This window comes from Phyllostomus discolor, chromosome 5, assembly GCF_004126475.2.
Source record: "Phyllostomus discolor isolate MPI-MPIP mPhyDis1 chromosome 5, mPhyDis1.pri.v3, whole genome shotgun sequence".
In the NCBI taxonomy this organism is placed as follows: domain Eukaryota; kingdom Metazoa; phylum Chordata; class Mammalia; order Chiroptera; family Phyllostomidae; genus Phyllostomus; species Phyllostomus discolor.
This window is the reverse complement of record NC_040907.2, coordinates 100,249,715-100,270,786: the sequence shown is the minus strand read 5'-3', so window position 1 is coordinate 100,270,786 and position 21,072 is coordinate 100,249,715. Positions and strand designations below refer to the sequence as shown.

The following is a 21,072-nucleotide window of genomic DNA, read 5'->3' as shown; positions in this document are numbered from 1 at the left end:
GGACTCTGAGCTTCCTGGACTTCCTGGAAGTCTGTTTCCTTTGCCAGATTGGGGAAGATCTCCTTTATTTTTTCAAATAACTTTTGTACTTGTTGCTTTTCCTTTTCCCCTTCTGGTACCCCTAATTTGGATGTTGGAATGTTTAAATGTTTAAAGATGTCCTGGAGTTTCCTTAGCCTCTCCTCATTTTTTTGAATTCTTGTTTCTTCATTCTTTTCTGGATGTTTCTTTCTTCCTTTTGGTCCACACCGTTGATTTGAGTCCTGGTTTCCTTCCCATCCCTATTGGTTTCCTGTATATTTTTCTTTATTTCACTTGGCATAACCTTCATTTTTCCTTTATTTTGCATAGCTTTCATTTTTCCTCTATTTTGTGACCATGCTCAATTAATTCTGTGAGCATCCAGATTACCAGTGTTTTAAACTGTGTATCTGATAAGTTAGCCATCTCTTCGTCACTTAGTTGTATTTTTTCTGGAGCTGTGATGTGTTCTTTCATTTGGGCCATTGTTTTTTGTTGTTGTTGTTGTTTGTCTCAGCGCAGCTGTTATGTAGTAAGGGGTGGAGCCTTAAGCATTCACCAGGGCAGGGCAGCCACGCTCCTGAGTTGTGACACTGTATGTCAGGGAGGGTCCAGGAGGGAACAGTGACGCTTGTTCTACTCTCTGCCGGTTTTCAATCACTTCCCCCACTACCCTCAATCAAACTGGGCCCTTCTGATGCTGATTCCCGGGCGGGTGGTTTTGTGTACGTTCTAGAACCCTGTGGGTCTCTCCAGTGAACTCTCTGGGAGTTTCTTCCACTGCCACCTCAACCCCCACAGGTATTTTCCGTCAGAGTGTTTGAGTCCTTATTTCCCTGTGCAGCAACCCTGGGTTTTTATGCTTCATGTTGTCCCAAAGGTCCCTTATATTACCTTCACTTAAAATTGTTTTTTTCTCTTTGCTGCTCTGATTTGGTGTTTTGTTTTGTTTTTTTCTATCTTGTCTTTCAAGTCTCTGGTTTGATCCTTAGGTTCATCCAATCAACCCTGTTTTCCTTCCAGTGTGTTTTTTATTTCAGATATTACATTCTTTATTTTTGACAGGTCCTTTTTTATGGTTTCTATGTGCTGTTGAGCATCCTTATAACCATTACTTTGAACACTAGCTCTGATAAATTGTTTGAATTTATTTCATTTAGCTCTTTTTCTGGAGATTTCTCATGTTCTTTCATTTGGGGCCTTTTCTTTTTCTGTTTAGACTGTCTATTTGTGATTGTTTCTTTGTACTAGATGGTTCTGCGTTGATTCCTGGTCTTTGTTGGATGTCCTTATAGAGTAAATGTCCTTGGGACCCAGTGGTACATTGTCCTTGAGCAGCTGAGCTGAGTGCTTTAGGAATGTCTCTTGTGTGGTTTATGTGGGCCTTCCATTTGTAATTCAGTCTTGATTGCTATTGGCCCATTTGTACATGGGATTCACCCTCAGACTGGCTGACTATGAAGCTCAACCCTGACCACAGTATATGAGCTGCTATGCAGGTCTGATCATATGACACAGAATTCTCCTTTGCAGAGTTTGGTGCTTGCCAAGATCTCCCATTGGATATGCTGCTAGTAAAGCTAAGCGAATTCTGTTCTATTGTTGTGTGAAGCTGGCCACTGGGTATGTTGGTTCTGGGCCTCTTGAGAGAGACTCTAACACTTCCTATCACTGGCCGTGGACAACCATTTGGGAGCTATCAATGATCCACAGTTTGTAGATGCTTCTGCTAGGCTTGAGTTTGCCCAGGAAGGACCAGGCTGCCTCACCAAGTCTGACTTTTACCAGTACTGGGCCTTGGGGCAGTTTAACAAATGTCCCAAGGCACCCTAAGATCTGCCTCCACCTGCGGGTGCCCATTAGGCTCAGTCACTAAAAGAGCCTCTTTCTATACTCCTCAGCAGGGTATAAGCTGCACAGACTGGGATAAGAGGGATTCCAGAGGATGGACTATTGCATTCCTCTAGGCTGATGCTACACAGAGGGGAGTGCTCCACCCAAGAAAGATGTCATGTGCTGTGTGGGAGAATGACTCGGCACAGAGATTGTGGTGGCTCTTCCTTCAGCTCTCTCCCCAAAGAGCTTTGCCATCCCTCTGCCAGAGCCCAGGGTGAGTAGCTACAAATGAAATTTGTGTGCTGGCCATTTAAGAGGGGTACCTGTATCTCTAGCCATCATTCTTTGGTAGACAGAAACCCTGCTGCTTTTCACAGCTGGACCTTATGTAGGTGCCTCTTCCTGGCTCTGATGTTCTGGGCTAGGGAACACAGCTTGAGGTTTAGACCTCACCATTCTTAGGGGCAACACCCCACAGGTGATATATCCCTCTGGAATCTCACCCACAACCTTTGGGAGTGGAACTAGCCCTTTTTGCATCGCCATCCTTCCTACCAGTGTCGATGTGGTTTCTCCTGTAAATCTGTGGTTAATACGACTTCTCTTTGGCTAGTCTTCAGTTGGTTATTCAGGCTGATTGCTCCATATTTTAGTTGTAATCGCAGTTTGGTCCTGGGAGGAGGTGAGTATAGCATCCACCTACTCTTCACCATCTTGGATCCCACAGCTATGTTGCTTTTTCCTCTTTTATATCCATCTTCTCCACCAAGGAGAGTTGAGTGGAAAAGTGAGTTTTGTTCTTTATGAATCGAAATATCAGAGATAAAAATATTGATAACCATCTGACAATAAGAGTCTAGGGAAGTAATCTTCCAGATTGTAACTATTTAGAATGTATTTATTTGCATTCTTTAATTTGTCTGAGATCTTCACGGAATTGGAAATCTCCTGTTTCCAGCTTTGATGTTTTCTAGGTATGCACCTAGTCCACATTGCGTGAGGCTCCCTGCAGCAGACAAGGGTCTAGTGGCTGCCACTGTAGGCATATGGCTCAGTGGCCTTTCTCCCCCAGCACTGGGTGAGTAGGGGGTGCAACTCTGTGAAGGTTTGGTTTTATAGCAACAACGAAAGTGAATTCTCTCAGGTATGCCCCTGTTTTGGAGTGCTGGATAGAGCCTTGAGTTTTAGAACTCACTCTGCCTTTTGCTTGTCTTAGATGAGCTCTTTCATCTGTTCAGGCACTAAATCCCCTCCTTGTAAAATAGGTGGCCTCCCAAGTGCCTTTCAGTTCTACTCTTCCACTGTCACAATCTCTAAATGCTGCTGGTACCCAGTCTCTGGTGTTGGTATAACAAGCAAAGGTATTGAGTTATTTTCTTGTTTTTAAAGGTTAACCTCAGGTCCTATATACTAGAAATGCTGTTATCATCCTGAAAATGACTGCAATATAATAAAGTAATTTCTTAAGGAACTTTTTTGTAGTATTCTTGAGTAAGTCAGAGCAAAGAAGCCTCCGTACATGGAAAAGGAAGGCAACATTAATTGTTTCCAAGTTTCTCCATCTCAACCAAAGATTCCCTATTATTCTTCAGTGGAAACTTGGTGCTGAGGAGTTGGTGGTGGTTCAGTCAGATGTATGAGACCTCAGCAGCATTGTCCTTGCTTGCTCTCTGCACTGGGTTTGTCAAGGATACCTGAGACAGAAGGAACTGTTTGCACTCCTCAGCCAGAGACAGCTTGGCCTGCCAGTGTCTAAACTAGGTTTTGCTATCAGGAAGGTAAAATAAAGACTGCTTGACACTGAAGTTGTAAAGCACTCAGAGGAGACTTAAAAGAAGCTCTGCTAATTCAAACATGTAGGTAATGTCAAGATCTAGAAGGGTGGAAGCTATCTGTTTATGAAAATTCACCTCTTTCTATGCTGATTGGTTATTTATTTTTCTAAGTATTTTTTGTATATTACACATGCTTTCAATAAGTTTATGGATGAATTTCTTAATTTAGTAAAGTGTATAAAATAACTCAACAGGATGTGAGTTACGACATTTAGTGGTGGTTGTATTATTGCTTCAGAATTGTGGGGTTATCATGTAAAACACCATGTCACATGATTTTACTGAATGCAGAGGAAAACCTCAGCTTGGTTTCATTGGGTTAAAATAGTTCAGGGGAACAAATGCAAAGTTAAGATGAGAAAGTACTATACAGAATAGGAAGCAGAAGCTTTTAAAGATAATTCACTATGATGCGAAACTGGTTTCTCAAGTCCTAATAAATGAGTGAAAACAGGAGCTAAAATAACAGAAAGGAGATTCTTTTTCCTTCAGTTAAGAGGAAGGGAGCATGGAAGCACATCAGGTGAGTGTTTGGAATATCAGCTTGCTTCTGCTGAGGTAGGGCCGTGTGTGCAAAGTGACTGAAATGGAGGAGTAGAAGTTTGAGAGGAGAAATGGACATGATGGCCTAGAAAAGTCAAATGCTGATTACTGTAGTTCTAGATTTGTTTTCCCTTTGAACTATCTTTCTCAGTTATTGAAAAGCAAATCTAAGATACTGTCTAAACTAGCATATACAATAACAGAAAGTTTCTTGGGTAAGCTACAGTAGCTTCTGGCCATGCTCATTAAAATTTTTCTCCTCCCTGCTGCAGAGAGTAATGGTTGTGGGTCTTGCTTCCTGTGGACATATATTTAATTATTGAACATGTGTAAAAACAACTTCATCTTTTATTGGTTTCAAAGCAAAAATTGGGTGTGGAAGACAGATTATAATCCTGTGCTTGCAAGAAAACATTAACAATCTTGATAATATTTAGTGACATACAAATAATGGTCCTGCAGAACTTACACTATAAAAGACCTTAGTAACATTTTTTGGTATTTTATTACATTAAATCTTTTTAACCTAAATTCTGCCTACAGTCTTAAAACAAATGAACAGTCATATACTGTTCCACACTACGGTTAGTGAACTTTTGTCTTGCCATGGTGGGAAAAAAGCAACTAGTTGAGAAGTTTCTCTTATTTATTAACCTATAACTTTGTTTAAAAACCAGGCTTAGTGCACCAAATCTACATATGTAAAACATTTATTAAGAAATGATTATCCACCCCAACAGGATTGTTTGCCTTACACATGATTTGCTATACATAGTGAGTTTCCTTAGACATTTAGTGTATTTATGAAAACACAATGTATTTATTTATAGTTAATGTCCAAAAACATGATAAGCTTGAGAGTGATATACTTGTGATACAGAATGTGGTGATGCATAAGGAAAGCTCTGATTTTATATATATTATATATTTTATATGTTTTATATGTAAACACATAATCATGAATTATGGAACAGTTATAGTGATTAGGGGAAGAGTTTTTGGGGGGTTTTCTTCAGGAACAAGAAATAAAATGGTAAGAGGATTATCACTTTAATTTGGGCTTTCAAATCAATAAAAAGGCGAATACTGTCAAGTTTGGGGGAATAAACGAAAGGAACGCCTATAATTCTCAGGGATGGCAACATTTAGTGATTTTGAGTTGGATTTTGAAGGAAGAGTACATTTCAGTTTTTAAAAATGATGGGAAAGAGTGTTCTACATTGTGTTGGCGACAGATTGAGCAAAGGTTTATACGTTGGTTTTATTTCATTTCACCAAGAATGAAACCTAGAGTCCTTATTCTGGTCTACAGTGCATACTTGATTTGCACCTTACCCTCAGCCTGTATTTCAGATGCTCCTTTTTTCTGCCCTTTCTCACTAGACTGTTAAGATTCTTGAAGCAGGGACTTTGTCTTCATTGTTCCCTCTGTCTCCCCCAAGCCTAGAGCACCAAGTGCCCAATAAATGGGTGTTGAATGAGTGAAAAATTCAAAAGGCATCTAATGTGCTATAGGATGTAAGATGTGTTTGAGGGATGAGAGTTATAGGATATACTTGGAGTACTGGTCTTGAATGCCATAAAACTTTTTGGAGCCATTTTGCAGTGAAGTGATAATAAATAACACTGCTGTATAGAGGATGGACTGGAAGGACCAGAGAGTGGAGATTGCAGTACCATATTAAAGCCTTTGTCAACAGTTGCTTCATTCAGTCAACATTTGACTTGTTTGCTCCTTGCTAAGCACTGTGCTAGGTTCTGAGGATACAAAGATTACTGAGAAATGGTGATGGGACCAGATATGAGAACATTATGCAAATGAAATCTTAATAAAGTGATGCGTTGGGGGCTTGAACCTTAGCCATATCAGAAAAGTGGAATGGAGACTTAGTCCCATTGACAATTTCTTGATGTCAACAGTTCCAAGAATATCTAGAGAGAGAGGGAAAAAAAAGCCTTTAAAGGAACTTGAACTTGTGTTAACTATACGTCAATAAATGTTTTAAAATTGTTTTTAGTCCTTTTTTCTTTAATGCAGAGGACTTACAGTGATTTTGAATTGGGTCTTACCTAAAAGTTCTTACTAATGTATTGACTAGTCCATTCATTCTTAGAAGAAAGATGTGTATTGGATGTACATATATGTATAATTGCCTATATACTAGCTTGGATTTTAGCTCTGAGTTAGTGTGTCATTTCTGGGGCTTAGTTTATCAGTCTAGAGAATGGGGTAGTTGATGTCCTACAAAGTGGTTGATTGAATTAAATGATGTGATGTATAGGAAAATATTTTATATATGAGGCATTGCTACAAGTATATGATGGTATTGGTGGGGGTGGGATGGATACTCTTAACACCCCAGATGAAAGTTTGGAATAGGATATATATAGAAAATGAAAAATTGAAAAATAAGTTTTACTGAATATTCTGGGTGTGGTGATGAGAGAAGAGGGAGATATTCCCTTAGTAAGACATTGATAGGGCTTAAAAACTATGCTAAAAGGAAGCCTGCTATTGCAAAGATGTTTATTTGTAGCCTGGGAAAGTGTTGGAACACTTAGTTCTTTGAATTTAGATGTTCATAGTCTTTCTTCTCACTAATTTAAGTTTCAGATCTGTAAGGAAAATCTGCCTTTGTCACTTGTTTGTTTATTCTTTGAGCCTCTTTGTCTTTGAAACACTTGGATATAGTTTAAAAGACCATCGGTTTTAGAGCTACCAGGCTTGGGTTCAAATTTTCTGTTACTTGCGTGATTCTGAACAAATTATTTAACAGCTGAGCCACAGATTTCTTATCTGTAAATGTCAATGATGTGTGGTCTGTTAGTAGTGAGGATTAATTGCAATATATGTAAAAAGATCCTAGCTTGATATTTGGTGGAATCTAGGTGGTCACCAAATGTTCCTTTCCCCCCTGTTTCTTATTGTGGTAAAATACATGTACTGTAAAATTGCCCTTTTAACTATTTTAAGTGTATAAGTAGAATCATACAACATATGACCTGTGTCTAGCTTTTTTCACTTAGCATAATGTTTTTGAGGTTCATTCACATTATAGCATGTATCAGAACTTTTTTCCTTTTTATGGACAAATACAATTCCATGATATATGTCACGCTTTGTTACCCTTCTGTTCAAGGACACTTGGGTGTTTCCACTGTTGGGTATTGTGTAACAGTATGTGTTTGAGTCCTCACTTTCAATTCTTTGGAATATATACCTAGAAGTGGAATTGCTGAGTCATATGGTAATTTTTAATTTTTGAGGGACCAACAAACTGTTTTTCCTACCTTTGTTTTTTGTTTTACTCTGTACCATTCATGCATATCTTCTTAAAGACCAGAACTACTAGCTTTGGTCAGGTGGCTCAGTTGGTTGGAGTATCATCCTGCACACCAAAAGGTTACAGGTTTGATTCTTCATCAGGGCATATACCTAGGTTGCAGGTTCCACTCCCAGACATCGCGTGGATGGGAGGCAACCTGTTGATGTTTCTCTTTCACATCAATGTTTCCTTCTCTGTGTGTCTGTCTTTCTGTCTCTCCCTCTCCCTCTGCCCCCCCCCCACCTCTCTCTCCCTGCCTCTTTCTCTCTATCTCACTTTCTCCCTTTCTCTCTTTTGAAAATCAGTAAACATCCTCAGATGAAGATTTTTAAAAAATAAGAAGAACCAGAACTACTATAACTCAGGGTTGGAAGAAACCAAATTCTATTTAGTACCTGATAATCTCAGGGTGTTTTTTCCACTTCCAAACAGATGTGAACCTCTTTGAGGCTTCCTGCTGCCTGACTACTACTGCAAAGGCCTTCTCTTTCCATTGCTGTTTTTATTCTTAACTCTTCTTCCCTCTCTCTGATCTTTTCTTTACTAAGTCTTTTTTACCTAACCCTCTGATTTTCTCACCATTTTCCCTCTTTTTCAAAGGGATGTCAAGGAGGAGATTGGCACGAGTACTTCCTTTCTATTCCCACCTTCCTGAACAAGGAGAGGTGTTGTTCTCCTTGTGGTAAGGGTCCTAAAGGTGGCCTGTGATCCACAGGCTAGATTACATTGATGCACAGAACACTTATTGAAACTAGACTTTCAGAAGGGTTAGCATTTATAATAAATAATGGCACATATTTGGGGAAAGTTGGATGGAAAATAAGAAAATAGTATCATCCAAGGAAGGAATTCAATATTCAGGGTTGTCAGCCAGGCACACTGCTAGCAGTAGTTGGCAGGAAATCATGAAAGTGAATTTTCCACAGACAAACCAGCCAGAAAGAAACTCCAGCTGCAAGTCAGATATGATTTTTTAGTCAAAGAAGTTCCTTTTCATTCCCTGTATTCCTGATTGGCCTAGTCATCATTCAATTTTACTTTACTTATTTCTAAGACTGTTATAAAGGTCTTTATTCATAATATATCTGATGAGACACTAGAGGAAATAAAGGATTTTTGTGTGTGTGTGTGTATCTTAGGAGAATGAAGTGTACACACAGGAAATACCTAAAATTATAACAAAAGTTATATTTAAATTTAGGCAGTAGCAATGAGCTATAGATAACAATACTGAGGAGAAAATGAGCACCGGTCAGAATTTTGAAGCTAATTTTAATGATTTGCTAATACATGGGTCAGCAGAAAGGAGATGGGAAGAATATGGCAGACAGACAGGAATAGATAATACCTGTGGGAAAGAGTAGGTTTTGCCTAGAAGCCTCCCCACATGCCATCACCATATAATGGTAACTTCTGTGGAAGTAATTAGAGTGGAGAGAAAGGAAAAAAGACAATTGGAATCCAGACTGTCCATGACTAACCCTAAGATGACTAAATCAACTACTGAATCCTGTGTATACAGCATTCCTAAGACCTTAAAAGAAAGAAAAAAAAGAAAAAGAGAGGGAAAAATGGGAAATATCTGTAATAGCGTCAAATAAATTTTTTTTTAAAGAAAGGGGAGGAACATTTGTTGAAAGTGTACTTGTTGCTAAATACTGAAATGTTTTCCGTCTGTTTTTAGTCCTTGACAGCTGTGATACAGCCTTATAATGCCCACATTGTATTTGAAGAAACTAACCTGTGGGTGAGGAAGTGTGTCCTGGTTAATGAGAGATGGAGCCAGGGTTTTAGTCCAGGGTGCACTCCCCTGAGCTGCACAGTTAGAAATGAAGTATTCAAGGATTCCTTTTCCCCTTAGTTTGGACAGTATTTGTCTGCTTTTCCAGTGCCCCCTCCTCAAAATGCCCTCTGGGCTACATGTTTTTATTCAATAAATGGGGCTTATTTACATTATTTAGAATGGTGTTCTCAATAAACATGTAATATGAGCCGCATCATATGTGTAGTTTAACATTTTCTTATAGCCACATTCAAAAAGGAACAGATGAAATAAATTTTCATAGTATATTTTATTTAACTCCATATGCTGAACTATTATCATGCCCAAACTATATACATATCATGTAATAACATTAAAAATTGAGGTGTTTTGCATTTTTTTGAACTATTTGAAATCCCATGTATATTTATACTTAAATTATATCTCAATTTGGATTAGCCACATCTCAAGTTGGTACATGTGGCTAGTGACTACCAAGTTGGACTGCAAAGATCTAAGAAAAAGGTAGTGACACTCATCCTAAAAAAGGTAGAGGCTCTGCTTTGAAACAGTTGGAGGAATTGTAGTGGGACAAGAGAACAGCTTCACCTAAAATGGAAAACTCTATGGAAGAAAGGTACCATACATAAAAGGCAGGAGTGCTCTTTAAAAGAAAATGAAAACATTACCATATCCTGTAACGACATTACTAACTGAAGGGCCATTTATGGAGAGCAGTAAATTCATACTGACCTATCACCACCACCAGTAATGACCACAGGAAAACTGTGTGGTGTTGACTACTAGATGCTAGACCATATTTGGGCAGGGGATGAAATATCTTGGCACATCTACTAACCATCAAGAATGGAAACCACAGCCTTTAATATATATGAATGTCATTGCCAAAGAATCTTTTCTTCCAAATGCCTAGTTCTTTTGTAGACGGGGAACTGTAATGTCAGCTTGAAGAACCAATTACCTTATATGGGAATTTCCACAGACCTCAGAACTACCCGGAACAAGATAAATTGATAGCTTCAGACTTCTATTCCAGCATCAACACAGAAATTATTTAACAGTGTTCTTGGAGTTTTCCCCTCATCCTTTTTCCACCTGTGATTCTTCCCACTTTGTTATCTTTGTCCCATTTAGCTTCTGTCTTTCAGTCTCTTCTTATTATACTTAGTTTTTGTAGTTCATTTTTTATAGTAAGCTATATACTAGGAATTAGTATACCTGGATCCTATTCTTGCCTCTTTTCCTCATGGGACTTTAATTGTTTCTTGATCTGAAAAATGAAATGGATTAGAATTAGAACCTTTTCTAATTATCCTCACTTTGCAACTCGGAGTTTCATTTTTTAAGTAAATTGTGGTGAGATAAATTTTTAAGTGTTTGTAGTTCATTGGTATTAAGTACATTCACATTGTTGTGCTACCATCTACAAAACTCTGTACCCATTAAACTTTAACTTCCCATTTCTCCCTCTTCCCAGCTGCTGTTCTACTTTCTGTCTCTATGTATTTGACTACTCCGGATACCTCATATGGAATTACACAGTATTTGTCATCTTATGACTGGCTTATTTCACTGAGCATAATGTCCTTAAAGTTCATCCATGTTGTAGCTGTGCCAGAATTGCCATTCTTCTTAGGGCTGAATAACATTTCTTTGTATGTTTGTTGATGTTGACAAACAATTGGGTTGCTTCCACTTTTTGGCTATTATAAATAATACTGCTATGAATGTGGATGTAGAAAAAAATCTGTTGCTGTTTTCAATTCTTTTAGATGTATACCCAGAAGTAGAATTACTGGGTTATATGGTAACTCAATTTTTTTTTTTATTTTCTGAGTACTGCTATATTGTTTTTCATCATGACTGCCCCATTTTATTTTATTGTTTTGAGTAGTTTATTTTTATTGTATTTTTCCATTACCATTTATTCCCATATAGCCTCTTCCACATCCACCCACCCTCCATCCTCTCTGCAATCACCACTCTGTTGTCCCTGTCCATAAGTTCTTTTTTATTTTTTGCTTAGTCCCTCCATCCCCCAGAGCTGTCAGCCTGCTCTCTATCTATGAGTCTGTCTCTATTTTGCTTGGTAGTTCAGTTTTACTTGTCTTTTTCTGACTGGCTAATTTCACTTAGCACAGTGTTCTCAGATTATCCATGCTGTTGCAAAGGGTGAAATTTTCTTCTTTTTTATGGCTGAGTAGTATTCTATTGTGTAAATATATCATAGCTGTTTTATACATTCATCTACTGATGGATACTTGGGCTGCTTCCAAATCTTGGCTATTGTAAATAATGCTGCAGTGAACATAGGAGTGTATATATTCTTTCAAATTAGTGTTTTGGGTTTCTTTGGGTAAATTCCTAGAATTGCAATTACTGCATCATAAGATAGTTACGTTTTTAATTTTTTTCCAGGTAACTTCATACTGCTTTCCACAGTGGCTGCACTAGTCCACATTCCCTCCAACAGCGTCTGAGGGTTCCCCTGTCTCCACATCCTGGCCAGCACTTGTTTGTTGATTTATTGATGATAGCCATTCTAACAGGTGTGATGCAATATCGCATTGTGGTTTTGATTTGCATTTCTCTGATGATTACTGATGTTGAGCATCTTTTCTTATGTCTGTTGGCCATCTGTATGCCCTCTTTGGAGAAGTGTCTATTAAGGTCCTGTGCCCATTTTTTAACTGGGCAAAGGTTTGTATGTTTTTTTGGTGTAGTGACTGGCCATTTTATATTCCTGCCAACAGTGCACAAGGGTTTCAGTTTCTCAACAAACCCAACCTTTGTTCTTTTCTTTTCTTTCTTTTTTTAATAGTAACCACCCTAATGGGTGTGAAGTGGTATCTCGTGGTTTTGATTTGCATTTCTCTAATGATTTGGTGATGTTGAACATCTTTTCATGTACATATTACCTTTTTTATATCTTCTTTGGAGTAAAATCTATTCAGGTATTTGGTCTATTTTTTAATTTGGGGTTTTTGTTGCTGAATTGTACAAGTTTTATTTATTTTTTTTTTACAGATTGTGGTTATTAACTCCTTATCTCATATATGAGTTGCAGATATTTTTCTCACATACCATGGGTTGGCTTTTGACATTGTGGATTGTGTCCTTTGGTGCAGAAAAGTTTTTAATGTTGATGTCGTCTCATTTGTCTGTTTTTACTTTTGTTGACTTTGCTTTTGTTATCATATCCAAGAAATTGTTGCTCAGTCCAGTATCATACAGCTTTTTTTCCCTGTGTTTCCTATTGAATTTATTTTACCTATTTGGAGTTAATTTCTGTGTATGGTATGAGGTAGGAGTCCAAATCTATACTTTGCATGTGGATATACTACATTTTCCCACTACCATTTGTGGAAAAGACTAACCTTTCCTTATTGAGTCTTTGCACATTTGTTGAAATCATTTGACTATATTTGTGTGGGTTTATTTTTAGGCTCTCAATTCAGTTCCATTGGTCTGTGTGTCTGTCTTATGCCAGTACCAACACTGTTTTGATTATGAGAACTTCATAGTAAGTTTTGAAGTCAGGATATATGAGACTTCCAACTTTTGTCTTTTTCAAGATGGTTTTGGCTTTTTAGGGTCCCTTGAAATTCCATATAAATTTTAGGATATATTTTTATATTTCTTCAAAAATCCTCATTGAAATTATGAAAGAGGTTAAAGCCTCATTTTTTAACTCTGTTAAGCAAGGTGATAATTTTTCCCAGTGTTTTAATTCAAGACAAGTTTCTAACTATAGCAAGATGTCAAACAAGGGCTGGTGGTTTGGGCAACCTTAGGTGTTCATGGATGGTGGGGGAGGGAGGTGCCTGCTGGAATAGTTTCCTCAGAGCAAAGTATAGAGACAAGGAATGATCTGGCATATGCTTGCAGTAGCACTTTATAACACATGCTTAAGGAATTGTATCAGGGGTCTTGGCTTTCTGCTGCAGATACACTAACAGATTATACTCCTTTGTCTTCCTTGTTACCTAGTAGTAGTATATTAAGGCCACACCATTCATTGACTAATATTGTTATAGTACTTTATTATCTTTCCTTATTTGTTTCTAATTAATACCCCATTTAATCCTTACAAAAAGATTGTGAGGTAAACAAACATATGCTGTCTTTGATTTACAAGAGAAATTAAAGATTGTGGGAGACTTGCTGGTGATCACATCATGTAATAGAACAGCAGAAAAGCCAGAGGAGACCTCAAGAGCCTGGTGCAGCCAAGACACCAAGTAAGGTAGCCATGGCCCTCTGACTTGAGGATCATGTCCACATTGCCAAATGCAGGCCATTGTAGAGGGCAGCACATCTGCCTGTCTTAGTCTGATGGCACTCAATATTCATATGGTATAAATCCCTTTTTGTAATTGATGCACATGAAACAACATTCTAATTATAATCTGAGTTTTCATTTGGTCTAAACCTAGGGAGAGAACATGCTACTTATGGAAACCTAATTTTCACTTTGCAAGGCAGTTAACCAGTTCAATTCTGGTTTTACACATTCACTCTAAAACTTGGTTAATGAGAACTGAGATGGATCCACTTTTGATATGCTGTCAAAATTAAATTGCTGAGGTTTAGAAACTGAAGGTCCAACTTCTAAGTTTTTAGAAATTCACCAAGAAAAGAACCCTTTATAGGAAACCAACTACCTTCTTTAAAATTCAGCAAACTCTGTATCGCTGTGAACCAAGCACTTTTGGGGGTAGACTTCAGTGTATGTGCATGTTTATAAATATATGTATGTATACATTAGTAAGAAAAACTATCACACTTTTGTGAAATATGTATCTTTTTAATCTATAAATACTCTCATGTTTCTGAACCCTAAATCACTTAACAAACATTTCTTGTGTACCTACTATTTGCAGGCTCTAAGTAACTCTCATTTTCAGTGAGGGAGATAGACCAACATGTGAACATTACAGTATGGCTGGTGTAACATGGTAGATATATCTGAAGTTCAGTAGGAGCCCAGAAGAGAGGACAGCTTCCGCCATTTCCTTGGAGAGCTCTGGAAGGCTCCACAAAGTGGGAATGGTATGGGAATCTGGACTTGATGAGGAACCCGATATGAGGAAAGAGCTGCAAGTTCATCACAGGTAAAGGAACAGGAGAACCATGATACAAAGGAGTATGCTAAGTTTGGAAAGTGGTGGTCGGTAAAGGGGATTTACTCTTGAAAGGAGAAAATGACTGGAAATGAGGCCAGACAGGTAAGCAGGTTGTGAGGGTTTATGTCTCAGATGAGTTTTATCCTATATAAGACAGGCATCATTTGAGTCTTTTAAAACTGAGACATGATCAGATTTGCATTTAAAAAATTTTGACAGCAGTGAGGAAAAGGAGAAATATTGATAATGGTGATATTTTTTATTGAACACTTACTTTGTGCCACTTTACCTTCATTAAGCTGACGTTAATTAAAATTGTAATTTTAATTGTAGCTCTGTGGAATATGGGTATAACTATTCCCTTTTTAGAAATTAAAAAAACAACAACAACAAACTAGTAAGTACCAAAGCTGAAGTCTGAATTCAAGCCTGATGACAGTAAGCCCAGGCTCAACCTCTGCACCCTCAGGCCTCTTGTGGAAGGGAGAGTGTGAGGATAAGGACCTCAGCTGGTTATGCAGGGTGAATATATCAAGGGCCTTAAGGCATATGTATGTAAATGAAGAGAAGAATGGAATTGACATTTCATGCATTAAACCTGTTGGTTTTGGTGAGTGGGTTGGTGAAAAAGAGGGAGCTGAGGATTGAGATTTTCACTTGGGCAGCCAGATTGACAAAAGACACCTTTGATCCATATAAAGGGCATAGGCCCTGGCTGGTGTGGCTCAGTGGATTGAGTGCTGGCCTGCGAACCGGAGGGTCGCTGTTTCAATTCCCAGTCAGGACACATGCCTGGGTTATCGGCCAGGTCAGGTCCCCAGTGGGGGCATGTGAGAGGCAACCACATGTTGATGTTTCTCTCCCTCTCTTCCTCCCTCTCTTCCCCTCTGTCCAAAATAAAGTTTTTAAAATATATATATATATAAAGGACACAGTAGGTACTGCTGTAAAATATTCACCCACCCATATATGATGAATAAACATAATTAAGCATACTAGTTGTGTAGCATCTTCACTATATAAGTAGTGTGTATGCAAATAACTTTTCAAAAGGATGTGTTTATATACATTAAATAAATACTGTTGTATAGAACTTTTAGGTTTATTTTTCTCCAACCTGGAAATTCATAAAAGAAGTGTTGATCTTTAGTGAAGTACCAAATTTTATAAGTGAAACTTAATACTGTAGGCAGGTTTTCTTTTCTTGTTTATTTTTTCTGCTTACTTCTAGATTTTTTTAAAGACTGTAGTAGGTCTTTATTTACGTATTAAGATCATTGTTTCTGAAAACCAGCCCTTCTAACCGGTTTTTGCTAGTGTTATTTCTAATATATCTTATAGTAATCCTTTTCCCTTATAATTTATACCCATTAACTTTCCAGCATAATCTTCCTTTGAGTGTGCTTGTATATATTTTTTAAATTTTTTATTTTTGCAGGTTTACTGAGATATAATTGATAGATATGACATTGTGTAATTTTAAGGTATACAGTGTGGTGATTTAAAGACTTGCATGTATTGTCCATTACCTCACATAATTACTATTTTGCTGTTAATGGTGAAAACATTACAACTCTACTCTCATAGTAACTTTCAAGTATACAGCATGGTATTGTGAACTGTAATCTCCATGCTATACGTTATATCCCCCAAATTTAATCATCTTATCCCTGAAAGTTTTCTTAGGTCAACATTTCCCATTTTCACCATCCCTCAGCATTTGGCAACCACCATTCCATTCCCCATTTCTAAGAGTTTCATGTTTTTGGATTCTACAAGTTGGTGGTGAAGTTTCATTTTTTTGCATGTAGCTGTCCAGCTCTCCCAACACCATTTGTTGAAGAGACTATTTTTACCCCATTTTAGGCTGTTGCCCCCTTTGTCAAATATTAATCGACCGTAGAGATGAACTTATTTCTGGGCTCTGTATTGTGTTCCATTGGTCTGTGTGTCTGTTCTTATGCCAGTATCAGGCTATTTTGATTATGATGGTCTTGTAATACAGTTTGATATCAGGTATTTTGATCCTTCCTACTTTTCTCTTTCTCAAAATTGCTGCATATATTCAGATCATGTATGGTTCCATGTACATTTTTGAAATGTTTGTTCTGCATCTGTGAAATACGTCATTGGTACTTTAATAGGGATTGTGTTGAATCTGTAATTATTTAGGGTAGTATGGACATTTTGATGATGTTAATTCTTCTGATCTATGAACACAGTATATGTTTCCATTTGTTTGTGTCTTCCTTAATTTCTTTCTTCAGTGTTGTGTAGTTTTCTGACTACAGGTCTTTTACCTCCTTGGATAGGTTTATTCCTAGGTACTTTATTTTTCTTGTTGCTATATCAAATGGGATCTTTTTTCCTGATTTCTGTTTCTGATATTTCAGTGTTGGTATACAAAAATGCCCTTGGTTTCTGAATATTGACTTTGTATCCTGCTCTTTTGCCAAATTCATTTATTAGGTTGAGCAATTTTTTGGTGGAGTCTATAGGATTTTCTGTGTACACTATCATGGCATCTGCAAACAATGACAGTTTTGCTTCTGCCTTTCCAATTTGGATACCTTTTATTTCTTTTTCTTCTGTGCTTGCTGTGGCTAGGACTTCCAATACTATGTTGAACAGGAGTGGTGAAAGCAGACATCCTTACATTGTTCCTGATCCTAGTGGGAAAGCTTTTAGTTTTTGCCATTGAGTATGATGTTGGCTGTAGTATATGGCCTTCATTATGTCGAGGAATGCTCCCTCTATTCCCACTTTGCTGAGTGTTTCTATCATAAATGGGTGCTGTACCTTATCAAATGCTTTTTCTGCATCTATTGATATGATCACGTGATTTTTGTCTTTCCTTTTGTTTACGTGATGTATTATGTTTAATGATTTGTGAATATTGTACCATCCTTACATCCCTGGGATAAGTCCCACTTGATCATGGCATATGATGTTTTTAGTGTGTTGCTGGATGTAGATTGCCAATATTTTATTGAGGATTTTTGTGCCTGTGTTCATCAGTGATATTGGCCTGAAGTTTTCTTTCTTTCTTGTGTTTTTTATCTGGGATTAGGATGATTCTGGCTTCATAAAAAGAGTTTGCCAGTCTTCTGTCTTCTTGGATTTTTTGACTAGTGTGTGAAGGATGGGGGTTAGCTCTTTGTTAAATGCTTTGTAAAAATCTTCCATGAGATCGTCCGGTCCAGGACTGTTGTGTGCTGTGAATTTTTTTTGATTACTGCTTCAAATTCATCAGCTGTTATTGGTCTGTTCAGGTTTTTTGTTTCTTCTTCATTCAGTTTTGGAAGATTATATGTTTCTAGAAATTTTCCATTTCACCTAGATTTTCAAATTTCTTGGCATATGGTTGTTCATAGTGATTTCTTACAATCCTTTGTATTTTTGTGGTATCAGTTGTATACTCTCCTCTTTCATTTCTGATTGTGTTTAGGACATTGTTGAATGCTGAAATTCTTTGTTGATATTTTGCTTGGAAGATCAATCCCTTTTTGACAGTGGGGTGTTAAAATTCCCTACTATAATAGTGTTGCCGTCAATACCTTTCTTGAAGTCCTCCTCCAGTATTTTCCTTATATATTTGAGTACTCTTATGGGTGCATATATATTTATAATGTTTATGTCTTCTTGATGGATTTTTCTCTTGAGTATTATGAAGTGTGTTCTTCTGGGTCTTTTTTTATGGCCCTTGTTTTGGCATCTGTTTTGTCTGATCTGAGTATTGCTACCCTGGCTTTTTTTTCCCTGTCCTCTTGCTTGGAATATTTGTTTCCAGTGCTTCACTTTCAGTCTGTGTAGGTCTTTTGTTTTGAGGTGGGTCTCTTGTAGGCATCATATGTGTGTGTCATGATTTCCTATTCATTCAGCTACTCTATGTCTTTAGATTGGAGCATTTTATCCGTTACATTTAAGGTTATTATGGATAGGTATTTAATTCATTGTCATTTTACTTCCTTTGTACTTGTGTTCCTCTTCTCTCACTCTTTTTCTTTCTTTTCTTAAAACAGTCCCTTTAGCATATCTTACACTGCTGGCTTGTTGGAAGTATATTCTTTCATCCTTGTTTTGTGTGGGAAATTCCTTATTTGACTTTACATTTTAATTGAGAATCTTACTGGGTAGAGTAGTCTTGGTTGTAGGTCTTTGCTTTTCATTACTTGGAATATTTCTTGCCATTTCTTTCTGGTTTGCAGTGTTTCCATTAAGAGGTCAGCTGCTAGCCTCATTGGGGCTCCTTTGTATGTTACTTCCTGTTTCTGCCTTGCTTCCTTTACAATTCTCTCTTTGTCTTGAAATTTTGCCATTTTAATTATGTGTTGGAGTTGAGTTATTAAGATTCCTCTAGATGGGAACCTTCTGTGCTTTCTGAATTTGTGTGACTTTTTCTCTCATCCAGTTAGGGAAATTTTCTATCATTCCTTTTTCCAAACAGGTTTCTATCTGTTGTTGTTGTTCTTCTCTCTCTGGTATCCCTATTATATGGATATTATTACGTTTCATGTTGTTTTGCAGTTCCCTTACCACCTCTTTATTCTTTCTGAGTCTCTTTCTTTTCTTGCTCTTTCTGGGTGTTTTTTTTCTACCTTGTCCTGCAGGTCACTGATTCGATCCTCTGCTTCATCTAGCCTGCTTTTGATTCCTTGCACTCTGTTCTTCAATTCAGAAATTGTATTCTTCATTTCATCTTGGCCCTTGTTGATAGTTTTTATTTCTTTTTTTCATGCTGATATAGTTTGCAGTAAGTCCATCATAGTTTCCCTGTAGTTTTTGGTAATTCTCAGTGAGCTCATTGAGCTTCTTTATAACCGTTGCTTCGAATTCAGTATCTGATAGTTGACTTACCTCTGTTTAATTTAGCACTCTTTCTAATGCTTCCTCCATTCCTTTAATTTGGGGTTTGTTTCTTTGTCTTCCCATTTTTTTGTGAGACTCTTCTTGTTAGATTCTTCTTAAATTGATCTGTTCCGGCTCCCCAAGTTTGTGGTGTGAACTATGGTAGGAGACCTGTGAGATTCAGTAGTGCTGTCTCCTTGATCTCCTGAGCTTGATGCTCTTGGGGTGCCATTTCTGTTGGCTCTTACAATGTATTTAGGTTTTGATTGTTGTTGGGTCTTTTTTTGGTGGGTCCTTCTCTCCAGCTGGTTGTCTGAGGGTCATTCCACCCACTATGTCTTGTATGCTGTTGTGCAGATGGTGCCAGAAGAAAACCACAAAGCCCAGGGAATAAACTGAGATCCACAAAAATATCCCCCACCCTCGCCACAATCTCAGTATCAATGGCAAATGTACTAGTATTAATAAGGGTGTAAATAGATTAACACTTATTATAAAGGAGAGAAATAAACTATAGTATTAATTGTAGTGACTTACTATGCACAAACTTGCTGGACAAGAAATGAAAGTTAAAAAGCAATGCAGGAAAGAAGATATAATCATGGAGAAGACCACAGTAGATTTTGTCTCAGTAGCCTTCAGTATTTACCACTCTTTTTTTCTTTCCATATCTGCCTCTGTTGATGTCAGGTGTTGACCCTGTGTGACCTTAGGCAGCCTGTTTGATACTTTCAGGGATCTGCTGTCCCTGGCTGTCTTCTTCAGGTGTTGCTCTGCACTCAGCAGTCAGTCTTAAGCACCATAGGGCGGGGCAGAATTCTTCCTGGTGTTGGGGATATTGTTTCTCCTTAGACTGCTGCTGCTCTTAGGGCAGTGGTCTGTCTGCCTGAGCAGGATGGCTGCTGCAGTATGGTACACAACTCAGCACCTGTATCCTGGCAGCTGCTCTCTCGGTTCTCTCCCCCAAACCTCTCTCCCCATTCTCTCCTCAAGCATCTTTAGTCCACTCTGTTCCCCTTTTGCCAGGGTTTACGTCTGTGGTTGTATCCTTTAGTTATTAATCTAGTCTCCATGTGCTCAGCAGTCAGGCTTAAGTAACACATAACCAGGGCAGAGTCTCTCTCCGGGTGGGGCTATTGTTTTCCCTCAGGCTGCTGCCCCTTGAAGGAGAAAAGTCTGCCACTGTTCGCGGAATGACTCAGCACTGAGTTCCCTGCAGCTGCTCTCTCCACGCTGTCCCCAGTGTTTCCTCAGGTGTCTCCAGCCCACTCTGCTCCCAACTTTGCTAGAACCCAGACAGGCTGTGTTGAAGCTGGTTCTTCTGTCTGTCCAGGGCTATAAGCCTTCTTTCTCATTATAGTTTAGTTGTTTGTTCTGGGTAATTTCTCCACAATTTAGTTGTAATTTCAGATAGGTCCTGGGAGGAGGTTAGTGTGCCTTCCATTCACTCCGTCATCTTGCCACTACTTGTTCTCTGCAAGACAAGGAAAGGGTGCTCAGGAATAAACAATCTGTCCCGTAACCTGATCTCAAAATTTGAGCTTCCAGAACTCGGTTGTGGGTTCAATCCTTGATAAGGGGTTTATACAAAAAGCAAGTGATCAGTGTTTCTCTTTCACATCCATGTTTTCTCTTTGTCTCTCTGTTCGTCTTCACTTGCCGGGGTTCTGGCAAAGGTGCGAGCAGAGTGTGCTGAAGATGCGTCTGTGTCATACTTTCTTTATCCATTTCTCCGTCAGTGGACACTTAAGTTG

The 21,072-nt window shown here is 38.1% G+C and overlaps 1 protein-coding gene across 2 annotated transcripts in view; it reads left to right on the top strand.

Annotated features, from left to right (window-relative positions):
* Window positions 1-21,072, top strand: part of LIMS1 (LIM zinc finger domain containing 1) — a 185,200-nt gene that overhangs the window by 22,438 nt on the left and 141,690 nt on the right. The window lies entirely within an intron of this gene.